Source organism: Olea europaea, unplaced genomic scaffold, assembly GCF_002742605.1.
Source record: "Olea europaea var. sylvestris unplaced genomic scaffold, O_europaea_v1 scaffold852, whole genome shotgun sequence".
Lineage (NCBI taxonomy): Eukaryota > Viridiplantae > Streptophyta > Magnoliopsida > Lamiales > Oleaceae > Olea > Olea europaea.
Window position 1 is genome coordinate 240876 of NW_019266968.1, and position 13931 is coordinate 254806.

General features: G+C 34.5%; 1 long non-coding RNA gene across 1 annotated transcript; it reads right to left on the reverse strand.

Moving 5' to 3' along the window:
* Positions 1 to 3459: 3459 nt before the first annotated feature.
* Positions 3460 to 6455, reverse strand: LOC111391868. Its single transcript, XR_002702181.1, has 3 exons — positions 6336 to 6455; positions 4757 to 4848; positions 3460 to 3713 (listed from the first exon to the last, which is right to left on the reverse strand). It is a non-coding gene; the product is annotated as an uncharacterized LOC111391868 (long non-coding RNA).
* Positions 6456 to 13931: the final 7476 nt, after the last annotated feature.

Sequence of the window (13931 nt, forward strand, 5' to 3'; positions counted from 1 at the left end):
TACGAATTGGTTATTTGCTTCCATGTATTTATCAGTTCTTTCCATGAACTCCGCAAACATCTCTTCTAACTGAAATGTCTTCTTCTGCTGAAATTGCCCATGAGGTCTATGCTGATTTTAAAATTGGTTTTGGTTACCGAACCCACGAGAGATTAGGATGCTCTTTCCAACCAAGATTGTAAGTATCTGAAGTTAGATAATTTTGTTGACGTTAACCCAATTGCGCATACTCTACTTGTTTCATTTTCTGTAACAGAATTGGGCATTATGTTGTATTGTGATTTGCTCCGCATTCTTCACAACTTGGTTTTCGTGCATGTATTGCATTCGTGGACTGTGATATGCTTTCCACATTATGGAATAGAGAATCTATTTTTGCAGATAGGGCGAAATAAGCATCCATCTCATACACACATGGAACCTTCTTTTGAACAGCTCGTTCTGACGCCCACATGGATTAAGTTGTAGCCATTGTCTCGAATAGCTTCAGTTCCTTATCAATGGATTTTGTGGATAGTGACCCATTAGAGGAAGAGTCAACCATACTTTTGAAGGTTAGAAGTAATTTCGCGCAGAAATATTGGATCTAGAGTCCTTTGCTGATCCCATGATTTCGACACTTCCGCAGCATGTTTTTAAACCTATTTCACGCTTCATCAAAGGTCTCTGAGTCGCCTTGACAGAAAACAGATATGTCATGCTGTAGCTTTGCTATCTTGGTAGGCGGGAAGAACTTGGTGCAAAACTTCTGTGTTAGATCGTTTCGTGTAGTGATGCTGGCTATTGGAAGTGAATCCAGTCATTCGAGTGCTTTATCCCATAGAGTATGTGAAACAAACTCAGCTTAATAGCATCGTCTGAAATTTCTTGATTCCTGAAGTGTTGACACATATCCAAGAATTGAGATATGTGTGTATATGAATTTTCATCAATTGATGTCCATTTTGAAACAATTGTATAACATTGGTCTTCAATTAGAAATTAAGCTACCCAAATGATGGATACACAATGCTGATTGACTTTGGACTATTTGAGGAGTCATGAAATCTTCTACAAGTATGTTGCCTTGTGTATGTGAATTTTTGTCAGCTTCGCCATAAAACTGATGTTCATTCTGAAACAGTTGTATAACATTGGTCTTCAATTGGAAATTAGGCTGTCCAAACGGTGGATGCACGATGCTGGATTGGCTTTGGACTATTTGAGAAGTCATGAAATCTCCTACAAGTATGTTGCCTTCGTCCATCACCTCTTTTTCATTAATTGGAATGATAGGATTGTTCTGCTCGTTAGTAATACGTTATTGTAATGCTTCTCTAGCTTCTCTTTGTAGTCGATAAAAAGTTCACTCAATTTCTGGATCAGCTAGAATCAAGTCTCTTCCAGTCGATCATAACATGCAAATCTACGAGAAAACCAGTAGTAGCACTTAGACACTAAAGAAATTAAGTTGAATAATAAAATAAAATAAAATAGAACAAAGAATATAAAGAATAATGTTCGAATAATGTCAAGGTAAATAAGATTAAACTAATGCTCAATCCCCAGCAACGATGTCAAAAACTTGTTCACGAAAATATATTTTGATTTAAACCACTGCAAGTATACGGTTCGCAACAAGTAGTAAAGTGAAATTTAAAGTTCCGAATATCATCGTACAGAGATTGAATTAGTTAAATTTTACCTATCTGATAACTTGATTTGTTGTAACTAAATTTAACCCTACTTAAACTAAATATGCAAATATGTATGATTTGAATGAACTAAAATGCAAAATGAATGTGTTGAATACAAGTTGATGTACTCAATGAATATGAAGCGCACTAGGATCACGAATCCCCAAGCAATGCTCACTTTCAACCCTAGTCCACAATTTGACGACATGTTAAATTTTTGAAGAATCAATGCTCATAAATCTATCCAATAGTCTCTCTCAAGTAATATTAAACCTACTCCCATATACCACTAGTCTATATCTCTATGACGGGTGCTAATATACAAGAATGCATGTGATTTTGTGAGTACTAAAAGATTCACGCAAGGCATAGAGATATATCTATATCTCCTATTGAATCCTACGATGATTTATATCAAACTTATTCCCCTTCTTTCAAACGCATGAAATAAGTTATCACACTCACACAATTATGTGCATATAATCATGGAAGAAAATAATTCCATATAAACCATTCAAATTCATTAATGTGTTGTATTGTCAATTATATAAAATTAAAACTAAAAAGATTACATCACATGGTTCATTGTCCTCCTAGAACAAACAAATTTAGTGTAGCATGATGGGAAGAAGAAAACAAAATAAATAATAAAGAAAAGATATCACCAATTTAAGTCTTGAATTGAATCCTTGCGTCTTGATATCAATATCCACATTCTTACCTAATGCTCTCCTCTAAAAATCCTTATGAATGTGTTATAATTCGTCCTCCCCCTTTAGGGATGGTCCTAGGATTTTAAAATACTTCCCAAGATTTGTTTCCATAAGAATTTCAGTCAAAATAGAAAATCAGAATTTTTTTCACCACAATAACCTGGGCAGTCGCCCAAGCTCACTTTTTCACCTTGGTAATTGGTCCTTAATGTTGGGCAGTCGCCCACCCTATATAACTGGGCAGTCGCCTAGTTATAAAAACTTCCAAATGTTGCTTTTTGATCCCCTATTTCAATTCTTGATTCTTTTAAATTCTTTCTCTTTTGTCTTCCAATACTTCAAGTCCTTGCTAAATTTGTCCTTAAGTTTTGACATTGTCGTTTCTACTCTCGGTTCATGTTTTAGCTATTTGCACTTTGGTCCTCGAACTTTCATTTTCTTCCATTTTGGTCATTTTTCTTCTCTTTTCTCTTGAATTCCGCTATATCGATCAATATAATCCTACAAACTAAATTATACAGAATTAAGCCATATTTTTATCAACATTTTTTCATATTTTGTGGGCAAAATAAGTGTGTACAAATGCACTTATCAACATGTCAAACTTGTATTTAGGGCTTGTTTGACATGGTTTTTGAAAAGTTAAAATGAGCTTCTGTTTTTGAATCCGTTTGGCTAATTTATGAAAGTGTTTCTTCTACAAAGAGCTTTTACTTCTTTCAAATGTTCTTTTATAGGAAGCAAAAGCAAAAGTAAAAATCATGCTAAACGAACCCTTAATCTTATGACTATATCGAGCCATTTCGTATATGATCTTGCAAAATATGTGAGAACATCCATGCATTGTATCAGACATTATTAGATTTTGGTAATCAACTTAATGAAGTTTCTTGTTCCCTTAATGGTGGAACTTAAGTCTTGCTTATCAGTGGATGTTTTGATACTTGTATTGATGTTTTTCCATCTTCATCTATGGCTCAAATTTCAAGTGCAATCGGTTTAACTCACCCTTTAGTTCTCTTATTGAGCTACAGCAAACATTCGATTTTCAAACTATGCTGACGACACTGTGAATGGTAATGTTAAAATTCAATTGATCATCTTGTACAAGATAGAGTGAACTTCCATTAAGTTTGAACACGATTTCAGAAAGAGCTTAGAAAGAGTGTATTGCAATTTATGAAAGATATCTTCCATACGAAAATAATAACATGGTTACTTATTCAACTTCTGAACAAATGCCAAGTCTTCAAGCATGAAATTGATATGAAAAAAGACACAAGTTCACTCTCTTTGAGCCATTAATGAACTTCTTCTGTCCTTCCTGCAAATAGAGCAAAATAAATAATTACTTCATGCTTAAACAACACTTGTCATTTCTTAAATAATATTCACCTCCTCCAAGATCATGAGATCATCATACGTTCCACGTAAGATGGCCAAAAAAGAACTGAGATTTCCCCCTCTATCCTTCTCAAAAAGGACAGTATACTTATTTTTGCATCGTACCCAAGCACGCTACAAACCCTTCCAGTTGTGCAATATCAAGTAATCAAAGCCAACTCATATAAGTGATTAATGGTGGATAATCATGTCTCAAAGCTCAAAGCCAAAGGTGCTAAAGTATTCTACCCAATAATGTAAATGAGAAAGTTCAAATATCAATGCAATTTAAATCAACATAAATCCAATATCGTATTCACCATTATATGAATTTCTTGATATTTTGAATGCACTCAATATCTTCCGACCCCCCCAACCCCCGCCCAAAAAAAAAAAAGCACTAAGGAATTAGAGTTTTCTGACATCCAAGTATAATATATGAATGCATCCAAGTTCTTGCACTTATTATCACTTTTCCCAGCTGTTCCATGTGGTTAATAGAGTTAGTACTTCTCAATTTAATTGGAGTATGATTTATATTCATCTTTGAGCTATCTAAATGACACGACCCATCCCGAATCATCCTAATAAACCCGACACGTGTCGTGCGCAGATGGTAGATACCAGTTAAGTGCCGGACCTACCATCAAGGCAACATTGACTTGTATTGACTATGATATGCTTTGTAAAAATTTTGGCAGAGTTCCTCCTGAATTATAGACTAAAATCTTCCTCCTGAATTATAGACTAAAATCACCTGAAATATATAATCCAATATCCCAAACAGATACATATAGCTTAAAATAGGGTACAGTGGCTCACAGAAAATCAACTATTCAAATACAACACTGGCAATTTGACCTTTGCAACAATTTATAAACCATAGTACCCAAAATGCATAATATATACAAAACATAGCAGGCCCAAAATATGGAACTAATTTCTAACCAAAAGAGGTATCCATTCCAAAATATGAGCTATTACCCTGATAAGATGAGTCATACAATGCTTGACAATTTATAGTTCAACTTGATAGATCAATTGGCCCAGTAGTGCTCAGCTCAGCTACTATCTATCTGATAAGGAAAAAGGGTAAAAGCAATATGAGCTAATAGCTCAGTAAGTGGATAATTTGCAAATAAGTAAACTTTTTCCATTTATGCATATTTTCTTAAAATTCTTGCTCTATTAACACTTTTAGAATTCTGAAATCTGATAAAACCTTTAGAACTAAAACATGACTGCATCATAAGATTCTTTGTTCTTTATTCGAGATAAATAACTATAAAGTATAACAAATTTTGGTACCCATAATAATCTATGAAATATTGTTGTTACTCAATACTATAAACTGAACACTTTATTCTTAGAACTGAATAACTGAATTCTATAATCTGGTCATACATACATAGAGCTACATTTACCTTAATGTACTCATTATTCTTGATGTCTGTATCATAACATCGTATAAACTCAAAATTCTGGTACTAAATCATAAATTAGACTCAAGTTGATATATAAAAGAAAGATGATAATAATTAATACAAGATGAGTGAGAACATTAGACAAACTCACTAAGCTAAAATCATCATCCGAAATCCATAAGCTGAACTCTAAACGGGAAAATGTAAGCTGAAAGCTAATAATCCACTATATACTTAAAATTCACATCAAAATATACTTCATGTAATCATCTACTGATGATCTGAAAGCTATAAAATCATATGCACATAAACCATCTGATCAACACTCTGTACACGACTGTAGCCCCTCAGTGTACAAGATGAAAACAACATAATCATCCTTATACACGGCTGTAGCCCCTCAGTGTATAATAGGTACCCTTACACACGGCCGTAGCCCCTCAGTGGATAAGAGTTACCTTTATACACGGCTGTAGCCTCTCAATGTATAGGAGTTAAATACATGACTCTAGTACACGGCCATAGCCCCTTAGTGCACTAGAGTAAGATAATCACATCAATTATTTAAATGATAATTTCAAAACAATCATGCTCATTTACTAATTCTCGAAAATAAGGTATTTCATGTAATTAACATGCTTTAAAATAAAAAGGAAATCTTCTTTTTGAAAACGTAGATTTTCCACTCAAAGATCTATAATTAGCAATCTGGTTCAATTTTACCAGCCTTGCCCAACTTTCACATTACCACCTGAAATACGATATAAAATAATTAATTTAACAACTTCCATACTAAGTATTTCTTAATACTAGTAATCGAATGCTAAAACTTGACTTCTCGATACTTTAATAATATTTTCCCCAATTTCCTTTAATCACTTCAATCTAATTCCACTTTCTAGTCCATTTCTTAATAGCTAATTCATTACAATAATTTTCACTTCAAACATAAAAATAATTCCTTCTTCCAAACTAGTAAAATTAATAATCATAATTTAACCAATTTAATTTCCCATCTTGATCCATAAATTCATGCCTTCAAATGAGTATTTCATCCTTACAAATTTTCCCGTTAACTAAACTCATTCAAAAACCCAAATGAAAATTCTAGGGTTTTGCCCAAAATTGGTATTTCTTACCTTAGTGTAAATAGCATCTCCAATTCAAAAATATTGACTTGAAAACATATATATTCCTTCCTTAAAATCTGAAAATTAAACAAATAAAATCAAAACTCTAAAAATTTAAGCATAAAATATACCATATCTTTTAAAGAAATTAGACAAATTGAAAATGTTTTCCTTTCCTTTCTTTTTCCTTTCCTTCCTTTTCTTCTTTTTCTTCTTCTTTTTCTTCCCTCTTTTCTTTCCCTTTTTCTTCTTCTCTGCCAGTTCTTTCTTTCTTCTAGTGTGTGTGTGTGTGTGATTTATGAGAGAAAAAGTGATGGTCAAAGACATTAAAAACCCACTAACTCCAAATTGCAAGAAAAGTCCCTCTTCTCTAATAAGAGCTAACATTTAAATCCTAAACTTCCCAAAAATGTATAAGTAAATTTTCAACTTCCAATTGTATCCAATGTAACCCTCATATATTGTCAATTGCAAAATAAACACCAATAAAATATTTTAGTCAATTCAAGTCCCAATAATGTCATTTATTCAATTTAAGTCCCTATGTGACTTTGACTTTGAAAATTCAACTCTGGACTTTTGACTAAGAAAAATTGGGTTGTAACACTAAAAGTAGTAGTGTGAAAGCATCTCAATTATCCAGGAATATATCGAAGAAAATCTTAACATAAGAAATTAAGGTGCTGCGTGCAAAAGGTGGTATAACCTGTCAACAAAAGGTAATGGTTTTTGAAGAGTTAAGTCATTATCTGACCAGTTAACAGCTGAAAACAGGCCCCAAAAAGCTACTGATAATCTCAGTTTCACTCGCAGAAAAAGAAATTACACATGGATCCTTTAGGAGATGAACTGCGTGGATCATTCAACAATCTACTCCAATTATATAAACCTTCAATCTAGAACTATATTTCAATATTCATTGCTACTATATATATAATTATCGACCTTGTCACTGGTGATTGCTTTCGCTTATCTGGTGACACATGAATCTAAATCAACCATTGGCTAGTCGACAATAATAGCAGAATGCAAGGGGTGTATAGTAATAACAACCTAATACTAAATTTGAAGTTGACTCTACATGAATCATATTCAGTGACTACCTCTGATTATTGCAAAGTCTAAGATGTCTAATGAAATGAAATCTTGTAAAACTACATTAAAGCATTTTCATTTAATCTACCTTTCCTTTTTATAATATATTCTACTAAGATCAAATTGCTCTTTGCAAATGATATTTTATCGAAGTCGATGTAATGAGCGCCTGATCATCTAAGTTGTACTTAATTTAGGTTCACCTTCAATTTATTTATCAATGTATATCATCATGTATCATTTTATCAATTCTAGTATGTACGTGCATTCAGGGGCGGAGCTACATGGAGTCCAGTGTAGGCCACTGCCTACACGGAACTTTCAGAAAAATTGGAGCTCTCATGAAGGTGCCTGCACTGGATTTTGAGAAAAATTGGACAATTGATTCTTCATTTGGGATTTTGTTTTTTTATGGTATGATTCTAAGGCCTTGATTTGCACACACACACACATTGAGACTTTGGATCTCCAGGAGGTTGCAAGAATTCTGATGGGCAAGCAAAATACACACACACGTGTTGGCTGTGTAAGTGAATGAACGTGAGGGAGCGAGGGGAAGAGAGAGAGAGAGAGTGCACAAGTGTGTGAAAGATAGTGAGTGCAGATAATTGTGAGAGAGAGCGAGAGGGAGGGCACGTGTATGTGAAAGTAAGCGAGAGAGTGCACAAGTGTAAGAAAGATAGTGAGTGGAAATAATTGATAATTGATTGCTGTGTATGTGTGGAGTTTTTTTACACATTTGAGATAAAATTTGTGTTAAGTTTATTCCTTAAATAAAATTCCATTTGATTTGGGATTTAAATTCAACATATGCCTGTGTAAAGAAATATATTATTGTATTAAAAAAAAAACCAATGCACTAACTAGACCAAAAATTTCCTTTTAAATTTTACATGATCTAATGGGAGTACACTCCATTCAAATCCTCACGTCTCCATAATTAGAGCTGATATCCAAATTAATTACAAAATATCTTTCCCTATTTTATCCCAATCTCGAACCTTCAAACTTTTTTGAGAATTCATCTCCATCTTTATATGATTATTAAATCAAAGTCACATAGTTTTTTTTATTAAAAAATCTCGTTGTAATTGTTCAAAAACTCATGTTTTCTTATGCGTTAGGATTTATCAAGATCATGCTCATGTTTTCTTATGCACCAGGATTTCCTAAGATCACATGAAATTCTTTTCGTTCGTAGACTAATTTTGACCAAAAAAATCACTGTAGCCGATATCTAAAAGTGCGCCCGCACTGGGCAAAATCCCTGTCACCGCCCTTGTGTGCATCTATCTAAAATTTTCATTCTAATAAGTTAATTGTACTAAATAGTTTGTCTTTAATAACCCAACTCAAACTTAAAAAAAAATAAAAAAAATTAAAAATAGAAAGGGAAATTCAAACGTACAAATGGTGAACAACTTAGTGTTCACAACCACATATAATATAACAACACCACCGAAGCACACATGATATGCAGAGAGGTTCATTATCTTGTTTGCATTATATGAATATAAATGCCATAATATTCAAGAATGCCAAAATGCTGACAAAGTCAAGTTATATTTAAGGAATAGCACATCTTAGTCCTAATCAATGTTCTAATGAGTGTAAAAAGTGGTAGGCCAAAAGGCCAAGCTGCTTAGGTGTAAAATAACATAAAGCGTAGATAGGTGGCAAATCCAAACTTCACACCTGGACGCTCTTTTTAACAAATCCTGTTGAAAGATGAAGCAGAAGCTAACCAGTTGAAAAATGATCTGGCATCTCACTCGGGATGCAGTATAATTTCCTAAGTTAAAAAAGCTTCTTGATGAATTGTTAAACTATGAGTCCATCCCTAATTGTTTCTGTGGAGGTCTGAAAGTAGTAGTTGAACATCAGAATCGTGATTGGGTGATGAAATTTTTAATGGGATTGGATGAATTTTACAAAGCCATTATAGCTCAAGTTTTTTTGAACAAACCCTTTCCTTCCTTGAATGAAGTTTATGCTATAATTCAACAAGAGAAAAGAAGACAGGTCTCAAAGGATGGTTCTATCAGTAAGACAATGGCGTTAATTTTAAGGACAATGGGAAGCAGAACTCTTCATCACAAAGAAAAGATAGCTATTATTGCACCTTCTATAAAATTGCAGGCCACTCCCTTGAAAGATGCCTCAAAGATCCCAACAAGCCTATATACTCCTCCTGTAAAATGCCAGGTCACACTGCAGGTAAATGTTTCAAGCTGCATGGGTACCCACCAGGTCACAAACTTGAAGGCAAGAATTGATACACACCAATAGCAAACCCGGCTTCCATTCTTGTGCCTATGAATTAGGAACAGCAGACTGACAAGACCAATGTATCTCTCACCCAAGAGTAGTACTCTCATTTCATGGCCATTCTCAACTCATCAACCAATCCTAATTTAAGTCCTTCAGCAAACCAGGTTTAAAGCATTGTTGCTTAGGTTTCTGACAATGCTCTTCCAAAAATTTCCAGTATATCCTTTTGCTCATCTACTCTTAACACTACATATACAAATAATTCTACTGTGCTTTGGATTCTAAATACAAGGGCGAAAGACCATATGATCTGTAGCCCATCATATTTTTCCTCTGTCAAATCTCAAGCTAGATACTCAATAACTTTACCAAATGGAGCTGTTGTCCCAGGAACCCATGTTGGCACCATTCATGTCACAGAAACATTAATTCTCCAGGATGTGTTTTGTGTTCCTTTTCTTTTAACCTTGTATCTGTTAGAAAACTCACTCAAGTACTAAACTACTGTGTTGTTTTCTTCCTAATTTTTTTTCTTTATACAAGACCCTTCGACTTGGACAATGACTGGAATTGGTGAAGTCAAGTCTGGTCTTTATCATATCCTGCCATTAACAGTCTCTCCAAGAAAGTTTGACTTGTTTGATTCTATTTTAGCCTCTGTTGTCAATCATACTGAGGAGTTCAACCTTTGGCAATATAGAATTAGACATCCATCCCTTTCTGTCCTTGCTTTTGAAGTTACAATACCTAAGTTAGCTTTTCATAACACACCCTGTTCTATATGTCCCTTAGCAAATTAGAACTAGTTACAATACCTAGTGTTTGATGTAATACATTGTGAAACTCCCCCATTCCCTGTTAGTCAATGCAAATCAGAACTAGTGTTTGATGTAATACATTGTGATATTTGGGGACCTTGCAATGAAACTAGTTATGATGGATCTCGTTATTTTCTAACTATAGTAGATGTACTTGGATATACATGCTTAAATTGAAATTTGAAGCCACGAATGCTTTACAAAGTTTCTTTAAGTTAATAGAAACTCAATTTCAAACTAAAATCAAAGTCACCCGAGTAACAATGGGGGAGAATTCAACATTGACCAATTTTATCTTGAAAATGGCATTATTCATCAGAAAACATGTGTTGAAACCCCTCAACAAAATGCCATTGTTAAGAGGAAGCATCAACTTGATTAACACCATCCAAATCAAAATATTTTAAAGTGGTACTTCATTAAAATACTAGAGTGATTGTGTTTTGACTGCTTTTTACTTAATTAGCAGAACCTTTCAATACTTCTAAATGACAAAAGCCCCTTTGAAATCTAATTTCACACCAAACCTACATATTCTCATCTCAAGGTGTTCAGATGTCTTGCTTTTGCCACAACTCTCACAAATGACAGACACAAATTTGATTCTAGAGCTAGGAGATATGTCTTTCTAGGCTATCCTTTTGGAATTAAGGGCTACAAACTCCTTAATTGGGAAATGGAGAAAGTTTTCATATCAAAAAATCTTATGTTTCATGAAATAACCTTTTTGTGCAAAGAAACCAAAATCACAAACACGCGTCCCTCCCAATCCTACTGATCTATGCTTTCCTCAAACCCTATCATTTCCATTTCAACTAACAGTTTCAAATAACAAAAAAACCAACCTACACATGTTCCTTGTCCTACAGAAAAAACCGATCAAATCCACACAACCACCTCTCAATTTGATCAAACTAGACAACAATTAGACCAATATTTGCCTGATACCGAAAGCAACCAAACTATACCTCATTTACCTAGAAGATCTACCAAAATTCGAAGAGCTCCACCACACCTACAGGATTTTATATGTCAGCAGGTCACTTCACTCCCCCCATTGTAGACCTTGGACAAGAAAGAGGGCTCTATTTCCTCAGGTAGTCCATATCCCCTTAACTCTAGTATGTCATATAATAGGTTATCCATTTCTCATAAAGCTTTTGTCTCTTCTATCATTACACAAAAATAAACCTATGACTTACCAAGAGGCTGTGAAATCCACTGAATGGTGTGAGGCAATGAAACATGAGATTATGGCTCTTGAGTTGAATGATACATGGGTTGTAGTCAATCTGCCACCTGACAAGGAGGCAATAGGGTGTAAATAGGTTTACAAAATCAAGTTCAATGCTGAAGGAAGTATAGAAAGATACAAAGCTAGACTGGAAGTAAAGGGATACACTAAATAGAAGGTTTGGATTACCATGAAACCCTCTTACCAGCGGCAAAACTTGTCACTGTTCGAACCTTGCTTGCCATTACAGCCATAAAGGGGTAGTTTTTATACCAATTAGATGTAAAAAATGCTTTCTTACAAGGACATTTAAATGAGAAAGTATATATGTAGCTGCCTCCAGGTTATGATAGTGCTAGTTGTTCAAAAAGTATGTAAGCTTCACAAAACCCTATATGGACTCAAGCAAACTTCACGGGGAGTGGTATTCAAAGTTGTCTAAATTCATTCCTCAGCACGGTTTTACTCAATCTAGGGCAGACTTCAGCTTGTTTGTTAAGTCTACTCAAAACTCCTTCATAGCTATTTTGGTCTATGTTGATGATATAATTATGGCTGGAAATTTTATGGAAACTATTAACAATCTCAAGGCAGCACTTAATGCCCAGTTAAAAATTAAAGATTTGGGTAAGTTGAAGTGTTTTCTGCATATTAAAGATTTGGGAAAAAAATCAAAACTCAACTGTATAGTTTACACCAATTCAAAAGTCTAGTTTTACATTTAATAGTCACATATTCATAATAATAGTTCACAATTTATTTATTGATCACATATTATCAAATTAATTAGTCACAGATTATTTCGAGATCACAAATTAAAATTTTCATAGATCATAGTTTATCTAACAGTCATACATTTTCAAATTTGTTGGTAAAAAATTATGTTTGAATCACAAGTTATCAAATTTTAAGGTTACGGTTTAATATTGGTCATAGATAACCAAATAATTGGTCACATACACTAGATAGTGTGTCACACACCACGTCCACAACACTATTACTACCACTACCGCCACCGCACTTGTCACCGCCCTCACCATGTGTTCATCGCCAGCACAACAACACTATCATCACTACCATTACCATCACCAACTACCAATACCACCGTCGCCGCCGCCACCACTGTCGACACATTCACCTACACCACCACACAAAAATTGTTTCCAAATCCACATCGCCACCACTGTCACCGCCAGCAGCTCCAACACCATATACAACGCCACTATCACCATTTGCAACCGCCAACAAAAACCACCAAAAACTTTGACCGGCTAGATCTACTAGAAAACCACTCCCAAAAATTTGAAGCGGTGACTAGTGGACCAACCAGATAGCTCACATCGTCGACTGCAGGGCGCCGCACTACAGTAACTATGTCGTTGCTCGACTCTCATATCTCCAATGGTGAGCACTCATAAACGGTGATGGCAGTTTGAGGAAGAGGGTAGAGAGAGAGAGGGGAGATATGAAGATAAGAGAAAGAGAGAACTGCTGCTTGACTCTTACATCAAACGTGGCCTTGTAGCGACGCTAGGAGATGTCTCCAACGGTGGGCACTCCTTAAAGGCGATGGCAGAGGAAGGAGGTAGAGATAGAGAGGATATGAAGAGAATGTCTATCTAGATATCTATGTTCATCAAAACAAATCAAGCGTTGGTGTCACTGTCATTTTGATTTTCTGGAAAATTAGGTGAAAGTATATGATCAGCATTTTTAACCATCCAGGTAATTGTTCTGATAGAGATTTGAAAACGTTGTGTGTTTACTATTGATAAAAGTGTATAGAAATGCTTCTTTCATATGTTGTTATTAGGGTTAAATAATGTAAATTCAATGTATAGTAATAAAATGTATTGTTGGCAGTTAGAGATTTTGATAATATTGTATTAGGTACAAATATGCAATTATCTTGGAGTTAAATGAGGTTTTCCCTTTTACGTGATGGCCATGGAAAACGAAACAAATGTGAGGACTACAATATTATCGTGATCTTCACGGCGAATTTGATTGGTAACATTTCACAAGGACATGTAGAAAGTTACTTGTTGGCATGCGATTTATAGAATTAACTTCGTTGTTGGTTGACATGTCACATTTTTTTTGTTTTTTTTTTTTTTTGTTTTGATTTCATGTGAAAGATAGCATGCGGACCAAATTGCAAAAATCTCCTGATTGTCCATTACATTT